Source organism: Mustela lutreola, chromosome 15 (genome assembly GCF_030435805.1).
Source record: "Mustela lutreola isolate mMusLut2 chromosome 15, mMusLut2.pri, whole genome shotgun sequence".
NCBI lineage: Eukaryota > Metazoa > Chordata > Mammalia > Carnivora > Mustelidae > Mustela > Mustela lutreola.
The window spans coordinates 42,895,855-42,912,012 of record NC_081304.1 but is presented as its reverse complement, the minus strand read 5'-3'; the positions used below and the strand labels follow the sequence as shown (position 1 = coordinate 42,912,012).

At 40.5% G+C, this 16,158-nt stretch overlaps 1 protein-coding gene across 4 annotated transcripts in view; it reads right to left on the bottom strand.

Annotated features, from left to right (window-relative positions):
• The window catches only part of TAOK1 (TAO kinase 1), a 175,277-nt gene extending 160,509 nt beyond the window's left edge, over positions 1–14,768 (bottom strand). For all 4 annotated transcript variants that reach the window (XM_059148070.1, XM_059148071.1, XM_059148069.1 and 1 more), the window contains exon 1: positions 14,092–14,768. The gene's annotated coding sequence lies outside the window, so the exon portion shown is untranslated. The remainder of the gene's footprint in view (positions 1–14,091) is intronic.
• Between the last annotated feature and the right edge of the window lie 1,390 nt (positions 14,769–16,158).

Here is a 16,158-nt window from a genome sequence, read left to right as displayed (position 1 = left end):
GGGTTAGACATTGGAGGATAACTTACTTTTTATGGTATATCTTATTGAATATTATGAATTTTATATCAAGTACAGTTTTAACTTATTCTAAATAATTAAACTTTTTTCCCATTAAGGCCCTTCTGATTTTAAAGCAGAAGCTTATGACTTCCCAAAGACACCCATAGTCCCAAGATGCATGGATAGCTTGTATGACAGAAATGCTTTTGACTGACTTCTCACAGGCCTTTCCCATCATAGAGAGCCTTGGCTCTGCCCATTAACTTCAAGTCAAAGTACTGTTAGACTCCCAAAGGTAAGATCTCTCCTTCCCTCAGCAGAGACAGGAAGACAGTTTTACATATCAGATTTGTTTCCTTTAATCTTTCCTAAAGTTTTCTTACAAAATCCTGCCTCAAGTCTTCTACTTTGACTTTTCTATTCCCAACAGCCAGACTTCCTCTTATTCTAATTACCAACATGCCCCAAGACTAGCAATTCCTATACCTGAAAGGAAATTCTCACTAGGGAAGAGCAACAGAAAAATAAATCACATACAGTAGTATTTCATGTACAAAGAACTGATAAAAATTTCACACTCAAATCCTAATAATAACTCTATTATGATATAGGCAGATATAAGAAGATAGTAAAAAAAAAAAAAAAAAAAAGAATGAATGAATACGAAATAGCAGCTTTTGGGGCAACTTGCTGGCTCAGGGCTCAGTCTGTATAGCATGCAACTTTTTTTTTTTTTTTAAGATTTTACTTATTTATTTGACAGAGAGAGACACAGCGAGAGAAGGCACACAAGCAGACAGAGTGGGGGAGAGAGAAGCAGGCTTCCCGCTGAGCAGAGAGCCTGACGCAGGGCTTGATCCCAGGACCCATGATTGGAGCCTAAGGCAGACACTTAACAAATGAGCCACCCAAGCACCCTAACATAATTCACTTTTTAAAAGACTAAATAAGCTATAATTCAACATATATAACATATATAATTCAACAAATACTCACTATGGCTGAAACATTTCAGTTCTCTTCAGAACACACAGTAAGACTGCAATTCCTCAACCCTTCTGTGAAATCTATTAAGACCGTAAGACTTGCTTTGGCCAATGAATTTAATAAGCCAAAATGACAGGACCCTCTTCTAGACACTTTAAGAACCAGTAAGTTATTAGCAACAGTCTCCTTTCTATTACCATGAAGATCACGGAATCATGTGTTGAGAGCGAGCCTCCATCAATCTGAGACCCTGCAGAGCAAGAACAAGCAGAATCCCCCACAACCCACCATATACCTACAGCGTGTCAAGCAAAAAATATGTCCTCTTAAAAGCCACTAACATTTTTGAACTGTTACCATAACACTACCTGGTCTCTCCTGACAAATACAACCAAAGCCAAAATTATTATATTTTGCTTATTTGCTTACAAACCAAGTCATCCTCAACTTATCTTTTCCCCTACCTCTAGTATACCCCAACCCCATCAATTTGTTTTAATCTCTCTCAAATCCATCATATCAGCTCTCCCCCTTAGACCTTCTAACCAGTCTCTCTACATCTCTATATACAACCTCTTACCATTTATTCTCTGTATCTCCAGAGTAATCTTTTTTTTTTTTTAAAGATTTTTAAAATTTATCTGACAGAGATCGCAAGGAGGCAGAGAGGCAGGCAGAGGTGGGGGGGAAGCAGGCTCCCCACTAGCAGAGAGCCCTGTGGGGCTCGATCCCAGGACTCTGAGATCATGACCTGAGCCAAAGGCAGAAGCTTAAACCACTGAGCCACCCAGGTGCCCCCAGAGTAATCTTTTTAAAACATAATCCTATCACACATTTGCTTTTATATTATTTTCATATCAGTTACGAGCACAGCAAAAATGACCCTTGAGGAAATAACTGTTAAGGGAGCACCTGGGTGGCTCAGTCGTTCAGTGTCTACCTTCAGGTCATGATCCCAGGATCGAGACCCACATTAGGCTCCCTTGCTTAGCAGGAGGCCTGCTTCTCCCTCCCCCACTCCCCCTACTTGTGTTCTCTCTCTCACTGTGTGCCTCTCTGTCAAATAAATAAATAAAATCTTAAAAAAAAAAAAAAAAGGAAAGAAAGAAAGAAGAAAAAGTATAAGAAGTGCTAGTAATGTTCTGTGGTATTCTGCAGTGTTCTGCATGGTGGTTACATGACTGTATACATCTACAAAAATTCAACAAGCTTATACTTAATATGCTATACTAATTATGTCTCAATTAGTTAAAAAGAAGTAAATAAGATGACCCCAAAGTAACTTTTCACCTTCATTTTACCAAATATCCACCCCAAACCACATAAATAACCTATAGTCACAAACCATTAGTAATCACCCTCTTAGATATTGATCTTTCATGATCTCAGGTATTTAATATCCTTTCCACTTTACTTTTCTTCAAGACCTACATAAAATCTCATTCCCTTGGGGATCATTCCACCTAAATATCACTTAACTCTACCTTCACTTGTGCTACAACAATTCTTTTTTTTTTTTTTTTAAGATTTATTTATTTATTTGACAGAGAGAGAGAGATCACAAGTAGGCATAGAGGCAGGCAGAGAGAGAGGAGGAAGCAGGCTCCCTGCTGAGCAGAGAGCCCGATGCGGGACTCGATCCCAGGACCCTGAGATCATGACCTGAGCCGAAGGCAGCGGCTTAACCCACTGAGCCACCCAGGCGCCCCAGCTACAACAATTCTTGTACATTCTACTTCCCATAACCTTAGCATTCATTACACCAGTGGGTCTCAATGAGACATAATTCATTGCCAGGGACATTTGGCAATGAATGTAGACAGTTTTGATTGTCACAGGGCAGAGAGAGAGAGTGCTACTGGCGTCTAATTGGTAAGGCCAGAAATGCTCCAAAATATCCTATTCACAGCACAGATCCCCATAACAATTAATTATCCTCCCTAAAATGTCAATACTGCCATGGTTGAGAAATCTTGCACTGCATTATCATATGTACTTATTTCCAAGTCTGTATCCCTACTAAACTAAACAACGAAAGATCAAGCCTTACTTGTTTTTTTGAATCCTGGCACAGTACTTAGCAAACAGCACTCAAAATGTATGATAAATAGATGTCATTATGATCAGCAGAGTGCCTAGAATTTAGGACTCAAATATCTATAATAAATACATGTGTTATTACTGAATCTCCTTTTGGTTAAGATAAAGCTAAAACTACACAGTTTACTGGCTAAACTGGTAGTCTTTATTTTTTTCTTCCAAAGATATTTACTTACTTATTTATTTATAGTAGGATCAACGCCCAAGGTGGGGCTCGAACTCATGACCCTGAGAATAAGAGTTGCATGCTCTACAGACTGAGTCAGCCAGGCACCCTATTCTGGTAGTTTAAATTCAAATTTCATCAATTAGTATTTTGATTTGGTGTTTTCATAGATACATCAATAAAACTTAAGTTATAACCTGAATATATCAAAAGTATTAAACTGAAATTGATTTCCATTTTAATGACTATGCTTCAAGAGCATTAAAAAAAAAAGAACACTTTCAAAGAATGTTTTAATTTCATATCACAGTGCCACCCGAATAAGGTAGAGTAAAATAATGGATACTAAATTTTGGGATACCATTCCACTTAACTCTAATCCAATATAATTTAGTAGAATAATAGTGTACCTTAACAAATTGTCAAAAGTATATTTTTTGTTACTTAATGAACATTTCATATCTCAAAAATAGAATCATTTTATTTATTTTTTTTAAAGATTTTTTATGTATTTAACAGACAGAGATCACAGGTAGGCAGAGAGGCAGGCAGAAAGGAGGAAGCAGGCTCCCCGCGGAGCAGAGAGCCCGATGTGGGGCTCAATCCCAGGACCCTGGGATCACGACCTGAGCCGAAGGCAGAGACTTTAACCCACTGAGCCACCCAGGTGCCCCAGAATCATTTTATTCTTAATGACTGGCTGTACCACCTCAAAGACCATCACAAAACATATTTCTGGTGTATCTTTCACCATTCATACCCTAATATATTCCACACCATCACTTGGAGGGCTAAATGAAAATCTGTACTTCCAAGACGTTTAAATTAACTAGATACCTGTTAAATTTAGCTGTTTAGAGTAAAATATCGAGGGTAATTATCCAACAGCATTATCCAAAACTTTTAAAGAATTACACATTATTAAAATATCTACATTTCAGGGAGCCTAAGTGGCTCAGTGGGTTAAAGCCTCTGTCTTTAGCTCAGGTCATGATCCCAGGGTCCTAGGATTGAGCCCCACATCAGGCTCTCTGCTCAGCAGTGAGCCTACTCCCCGCCCCCCGCCTGCCTCTCTGCCTACTTGTGATCTCTGTCTGTCAAAAAAAAAAAAAAAAAAAAAAAATCTTAAAAAAGAATAAAACAAAATATCTACATTTCAAATCTGATAAAGAAAAGTTTTTTGATTCCTATCTAAAGTTCTCAAAACATACAACTTTCAAAGTAGGTCCATTCCTGTTGATTTAAAAAAATGTTTTTTCAAAAATCACATTTGGTCCTCCTTACAGGCACAAAATCAAATTCAATTCCAATACTAAAACTACTAAATGCAAAATCAAAGTAAAATATAAACCAAGAAACCCCCACCACCCTTATTTACTTATTAAATAGTAAACATCATCTACTGTATATGTATTCAGCCAGAGAAAGAAAAAATTCATCTGGTAACAATCCATTGTTTAGGATTTTGGAATAACATCTTTCACTAAGTAATAAACTTTTATAAAAGTTATTCTTCTAGAGGCACCTGGCTGGCTCAGTGGGTTAAAGCCTCTGCCTTCGGCTCAGGTCCTGATCCCAGGGTCCTGGGACTAAGCCCTGCATCCGGCTCTCTGCTCAGTAGGGAGTCTGCTTCTCCTCTCTCTCTCTTTCTCTGCCTGCCTCTCTGCCTACTTGTGATCTCTGTCAAATAAATAAACAAAATCCTAAAAAAAATTATTCTTCTAACTTATGGAATTACCTAATACATTATTACAAAAACAAAATTCATATATCAGTATTTTTATTTTCTTCCAAGCCATGCTATTCTTTTTTTTTTTTTAAAGATTTTATTTATTTATTTGACAGAGAGATCACAAGTAGGCAGAGAGGCAGGCAGAGAGAGAGAGAGAGAGAAGGAAGCAGGCTCCCCGCTGAGCAGAGAGCCCGATGCGGGACTCGATCCCAGGACCCTGAGATCATGACCTGAGCCGAAGGCAGCAGCTTAACCCACTGAGCCACCCAGGTGCCCCAGAAGCCATGCTATTCTTGAACACAGTGGTTCTCTCCAATCAGTTTACTATACATTTGTATGTTTATGTATAATTAGTTCAAGCAAAATGTCATGTAAACAAAAACATATCCAGATTCTATCCTTTCTATTTTTTTTTTTTAAGATTTTATTTATTCATTTGACAGAGAAAGATCACAAGCAGGGAGAGAGAGAGGAGGAAGCAGGCACCCTGCCGAGCAGAGAGCCCGACACGGGGCTCGATCCCTGGACCCTGAGGATCATGACCTGAGCCGAAGTCTTAACCCACTGAGCCACCCAGGCGCCCCGTATACTTTCCATTGTTAATAACCAAGTTTATTACAGGACATTTCTTTCCTAAACAGAAAATTCTCACATCTTTTCCCTCCTAAAATCCCTTTACTCTAAAGTTTTAAAGCATTATTTTATAGAATTTTTTTTAAAGATTTTATTTATTTATTTGACAGAGATCACAGGTAGGCAGAGAGGCAGGCAGAGAGAGTGAGAGGGAAGGAGGCTCCCTGCCGAGCAGAGAGCCCGATGTGGGACTCGATCCCAGGACCCTGACAGGATCATGACCTAAACCAAAGGCAGCGGCTTAACCCACTGAGCCACCCAGGCGCCCCGTATACTTTCCATTGTTAATAACCAAGTTTATTACAGGACATTTCTTTCCTAAACAGAAAATTCTCACATCTTTTCCTTCCTAAAATCCCTTTACTCTTAAGTTTTAAAGCATTATTTTATAGAATTGAACATTCACACATAATACACAAAAATATTTGTTAGTACTTAAACTGAAAAGAAAAGGAAGGATCTTTTCATTACTCTATTTTCAAATTATTTCTGCTTTTCTAGATAATGGAAAAATTAGCACCAACAACTACATGTCAAAGTAAAGAATCTGAGCAACACCAGGGTGGCTCAGTAAGCATTCATTCAACTCTTGATTTCAGCTCAGGTCATCTCACGGTTGTGAGACTGAGCCCTGCATCTGGCCACAGCCAGCTTAAGATTTTCTCTCTCCCGCTCCCTATGACCTTCCCCCGCCCAAAAGGTAAAGAACCTGAAAATGAGCATGTTATATTGATCCTCTGGGACTCAGAACCCCCTTGAATTCCAAAGAAAACAAAACAAATACCATACTCCTATAATGTGATGGTCCATACATCACAGTCATCATCTACCATATACACAGCATGAAATTATTCAAACACTGCACTATACAGAGTTCCTATACAACAATAAAGAGTAAAGTTTCAGCTTATCAAGTACAGTTATCAAGTACAGTTACAGGTAAATAAATAATTTTACAAGAACATGCATGCTTTCAGCAAAGAGAAAGCTCTCTCAATTTTGAGTGACACTAAATTTCTTAAGTGAAAAACCTTGACCTAACTGTTTAGTAAATGCTATTCATCAACTTTTTCTGATCTCAATCTCAGTGGAAATAAATTTGAAGATATCAATCAAAAATACAAACTAAAGGGGCTCCTGAGTGGCTCAGTCATTAAAGCATCTGCCTTCATCTCAAGTCATGGTCCCAGGGTCCTGGGATTAAGCCCCACGTAGCTCCCTGCTGCTCGGGAAGCATGCTTCTGCCTCTCCCACACCCCCCCCCCAAAGTTGTATTCCCTCTCTTGCTGTCTCTCTCTCTCTGTCAAATAAATTAATAAAATCTTAAAAAATATATATGAACTAGAAACTCTTAACCACTACAATTGGACTCAAAACATCAACCAAAATACAAGAATATGTTAGATATCATGTACTGAAGCACACAAATTTTAAAAATATACTTAATGTAGTTATTTAATATATTTAAAGTCACCTTGTAAATCCTATTAAAATATGTTGCAATATTTTTAAAATCCACATATAGCCCAAATAAAAATAAAAGACATTTTCTCAAATAAAGTTTTCCTTTTTAAAAAAATAATTTTTGGGGGGCGCCTGGGTGGCTCAGTGGGTTAAAGCCTCTGCCTTCAGCTCAGGTCATCATCCCAGGGTCCTGGGATCAAGCCCCACATCGGGCTCTCTGTTCCGTGGAGAGCCTGCCTCCTCCTCTCTCTGCCTGCCTCTCTGCCTACTTGTGATCTCGGTCTGTCAAATAAATAAAATCTTTAAAGATTTTAGAAAGACAGAGCGAGCAAATGAGTGAGCATGAGCTGGGGGAGGCACAAAGGGAGAGAAGAAGATTCCCCACTGAGCATGGAGCCCAAAATCGGGGTCCAACCCAGGACGCTGAGATCATGACCTCAGCTGAAATCAAAAGCCCAACACTTAACCAACTGAGCCACCCAGGTGCCCAAAAAATAAATTCTGAGACTCCTAAGAAACTGTACTCATAGACAGAGGATATACAACTCCAGGTATATGATAACACAGGTTCCCCAATATAAAAATCAATATAAAAAACCCAAGTTACCATCACAGCAAAAATTGCTGGCACCCTAACCAGGATCCTTTTTTTTTTTTTTAAATTTGTCAGAGAGCAAGAGATCAAGCACAAGCACAGGCTGCAGCAGCTCCCCAATGAGCAAGGAGCCCTATACAGGACTTGATCCCAGGACCCTGGATCATGACCTGTGCAGACGACAGATGTCTAACTGACTGAGCCACCCAGGCATCCCTCTACCCAGGATCTTTAAGACAGAGTCCTCAGTTCTCTAACAAGGGCTGAGGCCTAAAAAAGGTAAATATGTATAACATAACTACCAAACAGACTAGAGAATAGAATCGGAGGGACTAAAAGTAGACTTACTGGAAGAAAAACAAACAAACAAACAAGAATATCATACTTCAGAGACATTTGAAGAAAAAAGGATGCTGCAGTGCCCAGCTGGCTCAGCAGTAAAGCATGACTTGGGACTGTGAGTTCGGGCCCCACAACAGATGTAGAGATTACTATAATAAATAAATAAATAAACAAAAAGTAAAAAGGAGGATTTGAAAAAGAAATTTCAAGAAAATTTAACTGTGTATCCAGAACACACAAAAATACAACAACAACAACAACAACAAAAGTCTCTCTTTAGAATGCTAACCCTTACATATCACATTGTTATTTCATACTACTTTTCATTTTTTAAAAGATTTTATTTATTTATTTATTTGATGGAGAAAGACACAGTGAGAGAGGGAACTTACAAGCAGGCTTCCGGAGGAGCAGGGAGCCAAATGAAGGGCTTGATCCCAGGATCCAAGGACCACGACCCGAGCAGAAGGCAGATGCCCAACAACTAAGCCACCCAGGCACCCCACTATTTTTCATTAAAAAAAATTGTTTTTGTGACCCACTAAACTGAATTCACAAGCCATTAATAAGTCACAACCTAAAGTCTGAAAAGCACTGGGTCAGAGGAACTGACAACCATTGGAGTTCTTACTTTCCTACTTCAAGAAAATATTCAAGAGGTAGAAAAAATGAAAAGACAGAATTCCTCCAGGGCAGGGATTATGTCTTACTGGCATATGATCATCCCTTAAATTTTGTTAATTAACGCATTGTGGAATACAAAGCACTTCATGGTAAGGACACACAAAGGATACCTATAAAAACAAGTCTAGGAGAGCAGGAGTACTTTGGATGCCTTCAAAGCAAGGAAGGTGAAAAAAGTTCCAGGAAGAAGAGTGACATCAACTGACTCTTAAATATAAAAATCAAGAACCAAAGGTAAAGAAAATTTTGTTCTTTAGGACAGGCTTTATCCACAAGGAAAAAAGAAAATCTATTGCAGACTATATAGTCCGCAATAGGTACAAAGTTTGTAAGCTACTCTTGATCAGAAATTCTAATCATTTCTTTCAAAAATATATTTTGAGCTCCAAATGTATTAATCCAAATCAAAATTATGGAATGTACTTCAGTCTTAAATAATAGACTCCATTTGTAAACATTTACTAAGTAGCTAGTGCTAATGTGATAGGCAACAACTTACTGACAGCTTACTATGTATCAGGCAATATGTTAAGTACTTAAGATCATCCCATTTACACCTAAAAATCTTATAAAGTACTATCTTCATTTTAGAGGTGAGGAAAGTCTTTAAAAAGTTACATAAAGTTACACAACTAATAAATGGTGAAATTAAGATAATAATATTAAGTGCCAGTTCTATTATTATTAGTGGCTGCAAATCAGAATATTTTGTTCCATTCCATTACTTGTCAGTGCTTCTCTCAGAAACTAAATTGTGGGGGCGCCTGAGTGGCTCAGTGGGTTAAAGCCTCTGCTTTCAGCTCAGGTCATGATCCCAGGGTGCTGGGATAGAGCCCCGTGTCAGGCTCCCTGCTCAGCAGGGAGGCTGCTTCCTCCTCTCTCTCTGCCTGCCTCTCTGCCTGTCAAATAAATAAATAAAATCTTTTTTTAAAAAAGGGGGGAGGGCACCTGGGTGGCTCTGTGGGTTAAAACCTCTGTCTTCAGCTCAGGTCATGATCCCAGGGTCTTGGGATCGAGCCCTGCACCAGGGGGGTGGGGGGGGTTGGTCCTCTCTGCTCAGCAGGAAGCCTGCTTCCCTTCCTCTCTCTGCCTACTTGTGATCTCTGTCAAATAAATAAATAAAATCTTAAAAAAAAAAAAAAAGAAAAGAAAAAAGAAACTAAATTGTGCATATCTTTTAAAATGGAATTAATTCATCTACTTCTAAATCTGCATAACACTATGATACTGAATAAGTTTATTGAAAGGAAAAATCAGCCCCTTCTCAACTTTAAAGGTAAGTTAGAGGCCAATTAAAGGTAGTTATATTTGGGGCACCTGGGTGGCTCTGTTGGTTAAAAACGTCTGCCTTGGCTCAGGTTATGGTCTCAGGGCCCTGGGAGGGGAGCCTGAGACCATACTCGGAGCCCGGAGTAAGGGTTTCCTGCTTAGTGGGGAAACCTGCTTCCCTTCTCTCCCTCTGCCACTCCATCTGCTTGTGTCCACTCTGTCAAATAAATAAATCAAGTCTTAAAAAAAAAAAAAAAAAAGTAGTTATGTTTAGAGGCACCTGGCTGGCTTAGTCGGTAGAGTATGCAACTCTTGATCTTGGGGTCATGAGTTCAAATCCCTCTTTCAGCCTATAGCTTACATAAAAAATAAAACTCAAAAAAAAAAAAAAGGGTAGCTGTGTTTAAATATTAGAGTAAATATTAAAATACTTTAATCTAAAAATGAAATGTAATGGAATGAAATAATACAGGTTTATATCTTTTTCACTTACATCTTAGAATTTGAAATCTTAAAGAATATAAAAAAATAATCTAGCCACGAACAAATGTAGAAACCTAAAGGCAGACAAACATAACGCTGGCCCTCCCTTTAACAGAACAATTTCAATTTTATTCAAGATTCGACTACAGAAATAAAACTTTTCAGAAAAGACTCATTCATATATGATCCTGACCTGAACAACAGCTAATACATGCCAAAAAACTCCTTTAATAGGCTAGATTAGTATGAATGCAATTATTATAACAGACACTATTGATAACCAAAAGGGATACAAAGAAAAAATTAACTGATTTTAATACACAGATCAGTCAAACAAAAAACAGAATCTATCTCCAGGTAATGTGAATAACAGACTAATCTAAAATCTACTTTCAATGCCAACAGCTGGCCCCTAGATAATTTCTGGATTTACTAAGTATTTATATCCACTAAGTGCCAGCAAATTACTAAAATAAAGTATACTCTTTATGTTTAGATAACAGCATCCAGTCTTGGGGTGCCTCAGTTGGCTGTCAGACTCTTGATCTCAGGCTCAGGTCTTTATCTCAGGGTCATTAGTTCAAGCCCCATGTTGGGCTCTGTGTGGAGCCCACTTTTAAAGTAATTGATTAATTAATTAAAATTTTTAAAGAGCACCTCGTCTTTCTGGTCAGCTTCTTTTCTATTAATGGAATTGCATCATAACATGGGACCAAATATGCATGTGCCTTGATATACAGAAAGCCCACTTAATATTAAAACATAATCAATTAATTGCCATATCCACAGTTCTTCCCAAATCTGTATTATAGAAAATACAGTAATTATCTTCCATTCAGTTCACTCATATTTTTGGTCCTGTACACTGTTACATTTCTTTAAAACCTCTCATAGTTCAAATATGTTTGAGAAACTATCCTTCAGTTTTGCAAGGAAGTTTAGTTACTGTCAAGATAATCTTAGGCTATTAAACCCAGTTGATTCTTAGGAATTCTTTCATTTATAAAACATGAGAATTATAACCAAATTAACACATCAGATATCAGAATGCCAAAAGTTAAGTCATTAAAAGGGAATCCAGAGAAAGAGTCAGTTGTGAAAGAACAGGAAGTGATGTACACTGCCATTTTGTAGTGAACTATTTAGAAACATAAGTACCAAACTAAACTGAAATCAATCAAACCCAGACTTAACAGCTCTCAGTATCCTAAGAGTGGCATCAAGGTCAGCTGAAATAACCCTCAGGCAGTTCTTCCCTAATAATGAATTTATCTAACTGATAAAGAACATATTTTACCACTTTTAGCATTCCTACAAGCTATGGAAAACAGGGTTTCTTCTTAGTTGTCCTTAAGAGTATCTCTTAGTTCTAGGGGCACCTGAGTGGCTCAGTGGGTTAAAGCCTCTGCCTTCAGCTCAGGTCATGATCTCAGGGTCCTGTGGAGCCCCACATCAGGCTCTCTGCTCAGCGGAGAGCCTGCTTCCTCCTCCTCTCTCTCTCTCTCTGCCTGCCTCTCTGCCTACATGTGATCTCTGCCTGTCAAATAAATAAATAAAAATCTTTAAGAAAAAAAAAAAAAGAGTATCTCTTAGTTCTAGCATGCATTTTGAAATACGGCAAGTAGTTTACTTATATTCTCTTTACATCCCTTAAGCTCTGTAGCCTTTATTGACAAATCTCTGCATGCATCTTTCCAAGACAAAAACAGTCACTCTCTGCTGAGCAGTATGCTTGGGTTTATACATACTAGTATATATGAATTATCAACAACAAACCATAACATAAAGAATTAGACTTTATGGCAGAATTTCCCATGTAAAGGGAAACTCTACACACCACAACATGCAGCTTTGTGCCACAAAATAAAGATTCAAATGAGAAGTGCTGTTTAAGTCAAAATGAATTCAGATAAAAATAAAAAGGGAATAAAGAAAGCAAGAAGAATTCTACTTTCCGAGAAAAAATAAATTGACTTAACATACCATTAGTGAAATATCAAAATCATGAAATTAGAGGACAGAAATTAAATTAATGCCTAACACTACTAACATCTTTAAATCCCGGTCTTGAAACAGGTTTCAAAATGCAACAAACACACGAAAAAAGCTCTGATGAACATTAAGTATACATGACATTCAGAAATATTTTAAAATAAGTCACCCACTAAGCAAAGCTTAAACACCAAATACAACTTGTGAGTAAAATATCAAAACAGTCCAGATCTGTACATATATTAGTCTTTGTTGCTTTGCAAAAAACAAAATAAATTAATCTTCGAACATTCATATATGAAACATTTTGAACTCACTTCATCAGTAAATCTAAATACTTAAAGAAGTTTGAACAAACTTCAAGATTACTCTGATCACAAAAAGCACTTGGCAACACACTTCTAGAATGTTAAAATTTTTATTTTTATTTACTTCTACTCTACTAAGGACAAAACCAACAAGTACTACTGTAAAACAGATAAGATGATTTGTTTTAAACAATTTGACACGAAGCAAAAGAAGTGAAAAAGTGATTTATTGACTACATAACACAGATCCTATCACAGCATAATTAGGCAAATTAGTGTCTGTTCTCTCATTTCCTTAGGGAAAAAAAAGCATTCCTATAGGAAGGTTTGTATCCTAATCATTTTAGAAAATTCCAATTCTAATGTTATACAAAATGGTATGAACCCTAAAAATTCACAGCTCAGGGAGAAATGTCCATTAGACGGCCTGTCTGTATGCATTAATCTTTCATAATTCTTCAAGAACTACTAAAGTCACAGAAAGGAAAAGGAAAGGGACAAGAAAGAGTACAAAATTATTTTATTTGAATCCTAGTGAAAACCCAACATCCTCACCAAAAAAAATGTCAATCTAGTGTTTAAAAGAGAGCGAGAAGAGACATCAGAACTGTTCAAACATGGCAAGGTCCCTCTCGAGAGGCCGTATCTCCCAACAATAACAACAGGAATAGATACACTTCCCAGGGACAGATCTCAGGGGAAGACTATAAACCCGTACTGTTATCGATTTAAAACCAAAGGGAAAAGGGTAACCTTTCCAAGGGAAGCGCCATTACTTCCCTCTCCAGCTCCCCCTCCCTTCAGTGTATACAAGGGCCTGTGTATGAAGAAACTGCCTTGGACTTCTGCAGCATTGCAGCAGACTAAAGGATGGGGAAGGGGGGAAGGGTAGGGGGAGAGAAACGCTTCCATCACCCCTATACGAGTATAGATTTCCTGAGCCGGGGTGGAAGCCACTCAGCAGGCTACCCTTCCCAAGAATACTGACACTACAAAGGAGAGGGAGGAGCAGAAGGATCAGAAGGGAAAGGGACCTCGCGCCTTTAAATAGGGGTGCACAGCAACCCAGTCTCCCCAAAAGAGCCACACCTTCCTCGAAACATCCCCTTCCACCACCCCTTCCGGTGACCCTCAGGAAAGAGGAATGTAATTGCTCTTGCCCCTCAAAACGGGAGGGCGCCCAGCTCACCAGCTTCTTCACCCCACCCACAGAATCACAGACCCTCCTTGTCTCCCTCCCTACCCCACCCCCACCTCCCTTCACCGAGAGGCCAGAGTAGGCCGAATTTCCCCGCCCCCTCCATGTCTCCCTTTCCCAAAGCAGAGGTGCCCTTACCCTTTCGCCGACAGGTCTGGGGCGGAGTAGGCAGGCGCAGCCCCCTGCGGCGCTCGGGTGGCCGCTACGCTGGAGGGCGAGGAGTGAGGAGAAGGAGGAGGGGGCCTGGCGACCGACCGCCGCCCCCCCCGCCCCTGAGCCCCAGCAAGCCGCCCAGCCCAAGCTCTGCGACAAGGGGCGGGGGGGGAGGGGGCGAGGGGACGACCGGGGTCGAGGAGGCGCCCTCAGAGATTGAGCTCAGCTAAGATGGCGCGGGGAAGTGCTGGGAGCCGCTGCCGCCGCCTCGGGGGAACCGGCCGGGGCCTCGGCCGCCTTCCGTCCTCACACAGCCGAGGCCCTCTCGTCCCCCGCCACGGCCCCTCGGCCGGCGGGCCCACGCACAGTTCTCCGCCACCACCACCACCCCTGGGAAGGGGGCGCTCACAAAGGGAAGAGAGGCCGCGGGCCGGCCGGCCGGCGGCGGGGCGGGGTCCCCAGGGGCCGGGAGGCCTCAGAGGTTCGCGGGCGCCTCGCGCTCTCGGCCCTCGAAGGGCGCAGGCAAGCGGGACCCCTCCTCTCTCCTCAGACAGGCGGCGGCACCGACTCACTATCTTTGCCACCCTCCCTCTCTCTCTCCGAGCCCTGAAGCCACAGAGCCCGGCCGCTGCCCAGGCTTCCCCCCCCCTTCCCCAACACCACTCCCCTCCTCCCGACAGTCATCCCAGTCTCCGATCTCGCGAGATTTCCCGCCTGACAGGCCCGACCCTGCGCGAGACAGTACTGCGTACGCGTGCGCGCTCTCACGGGAGCGCGCGAGTGCTTGTACTGGGCGGAGTCTCCCGGTACCCCGCCTGAGTCCCAGCCTTAGTCTAGCTTGGCCGCGCTCGGCGGTCTAACTCTTCTGCCATGCTGGCATCAGGTGCATTCAGTTCTCCCTGAAATCTGCGAAAGAAGAGTTTATCAGCTCTCCTCTGTCCTCACTTCCAAAATATCCGCGCCCCCCACCCCATAATCCTGCGAATGAGAAGCTTGCCCTGGCATGTAGGATATCCAGTTCTTACCTTGGTTCAACTACTCCGTGGAATTCAGAGGGAAATTGGTCAGTGTCATCAGTACGTAGTTGAGTTTTTGAGATTCTAAAGGCTTATAAGAACTTCTGGAACGGTAATTAGAGGAGAATACAGATTAAACCACCCCTCATGTTGGTAATGGTAGGAAAGAGACAAATTCTTGAGAAGTTTCAGTGTATGTCTTTAGTAGGTTGAGTGATGGTAAGTTTTGGAAACAGGAGCTGCAAATAAACTGAAGAGTCCTACGAGTCCTAACGCAGGAAAGAGAGCTTCTAAATTTCTGTGGTGAAGACTTTTGTTTAGAGGAAAAAAAGAGCAGTTTTATTCAGGAACCAAAAGGTGTGCCTCAAGCGCAGTTACCAAAAAAAAAAGTCTTGCTTCTTCAACTGGTAAGCAGTGAGATAAAGAGATCTGCTGTGTGAGACTTATGAGTAAAAGTGTACTCCAGAACAATTGGAAGTTACAGTAAACGAGGGAAGTAAACTGGCTATGATCAGTGAAACAAGATAACCACTTCAGTGGGTTATACATATAACTTGTTACAAATATGCTTTCTCATAGTAAGAGGACTCTGTCAGTGAGTCCTCTTTTCCCCTGTATTGCCAACTGCTCTCAAGTGGCAACTTCCCCTCAGCATAAAAACATGCCCTAGTTTCTTTGGAGGGTAAAGAAGGATTACCATCTTCATCTCTCCTCCCCTTCAAAGATAAGCTTTTTAGAAAATTTGTCTTCTCATCTCCGCTGAAACTGATCTTACAATGGTCAAGAGCGACCTTCTACTTTCTGTGCCTAGTAGAGTCATTTTAATCCTCCTTGACATCTGCAATATTTGATATAGTTTATACTCCTTCCTTCTTGAAACTATGTTCCTCCTTGGCTTTTCAACACCACTCAAAACCACTTTTCCTTCTACCTCCTTGCCCTTGGAGCCTCTCTTCCTCCATCTATGCTTTAAATGATGCCTTTCCAATCCTGATCCTTTCTTCTGAAAGTTACAGCAAGAATGTTCTCTTCTAGG